This window comes from Lucilia cuprina, chromosome 6 (assembly GCF_022045245.1).
Source record: "Lucilia cuprina isolate Lc7/37 chromosome 6, ASM2204524v1, whole genome shotgun sequence".
NCBI classification, from domain to species: domain Eukaryota; kingdom Metazoa; phylum Arthropoda; class Insecta; order Diptera; family Calliphoridae; genus Lucilia; species Lucilia cuprina.
The window spans coordinates 48,358,429-48,359,627 of NC_060954.1; the positions used below are offsets into that span (position 1 = coordinate 48,358,429).

The 1,199-nt window shown below is 22.8% G+C and overlaps 1 protein-coding gene across 5 annotated transcripts in view; it reads left to right on the forward strand.

Annotated features, from left to right (window-relative positions):
• Positions 1–1,199, forward strand: part of LOC111676033 (protocadherin-like wing polarity protein stan) — a 113,130-nt gene that overhangs the window by 92,676 nt on the left and 19,255 nt on the right. The gene's annotated exons all lie outside the window — the stretch shown is intronic.

Sequence of the window (1,199 nt, forward strand, 5' to 3'; positions counted from 1 at the left end):
CTATCTATCTATCTATCTATCTATCTATCTATCTATCTATCTATCTATCTATCTATCTATCTATCCTTTTTTATTATTATTTTGTATAAAATGACTTGGGTGTTTTCCTCTTATAATCTCAGTTGCACAAACCTATGCATATTTATGTATAAGTGTATGCGATTTTCGAATTTCATTTTTATTTGAATTGTTAACTTCAAGGATTTGCTTCAATTTCAACTGTCTGCATTCATAAGCTTAAGTAAAAGTATTTACAATATGATTTGTTAGATTTTCTTTTAATATTCCAATCATTAAAATGTTACATTTAAAATTTTCAATAAACAACAAAACATTTTACAACAATACAAGATTGAAAAACTTATACATTTTTTTTTTAAATTTGCCAGCAAGAAATACAATTGAGTACGTAGTTCATTTTGAGATGAAGTTAATGTTAATGTTAAAAGTTGAAAGTTGATTGAAAATGTATTAAAAACTTTAAGAGATAAAAACTTTCTTCTTTTTAATAAAAGAGAAAAAAATATTAATGAATTAAGTAGTTTTTATGTTTTATAAAACTATGGATTTTTATGAACAAATTTCTACTAAGCAAGTACATATTTCAAAAAAAAAAAAAACATTTGTAAACTTAACAATGTGTTGTAGGACACCAAAACAAGGATGGTATAAATTAATTTAAATAGTTAAAAATTGTATTAAGGTGTTCTAAATTAGTCAGCAATTTAACGTATAAAAAATAACTATTATTTCATGAATTTTTTTGCGGCCATGGTAATGCAAATTTATTTTTTACTAAAAAACTTAGTTTTTTTTTAATTATTATTTTTAGTTGCACTAATTTATGCAAACAGCTGCTAATTTTTAACAAAAACAACAAAAAAATATCTTATGCTAATATAAATAAATAAACATTAGCAAAAAAAAAAAAAAAAAGTAAAATTATTAGGAAAAAAAAAATAATTTTTATTTAAAATATATTTTTAAATTGTGTGAATAGACTGGATTATTATTCGAACTATAGTCTAAACATTAGTCTAGATTAGAGTTTAGACTATAATATGTTTTGATCTATAGTCTAGTTTGATCTAAACTATAGACTGTTCTATAGTCTCGACTATAGACTGTTCTATAGTCTCGACTATAGACTGTTCTATAGTCTCGACTATAGACTGTTCTATAGTCTCGACTATAGACTG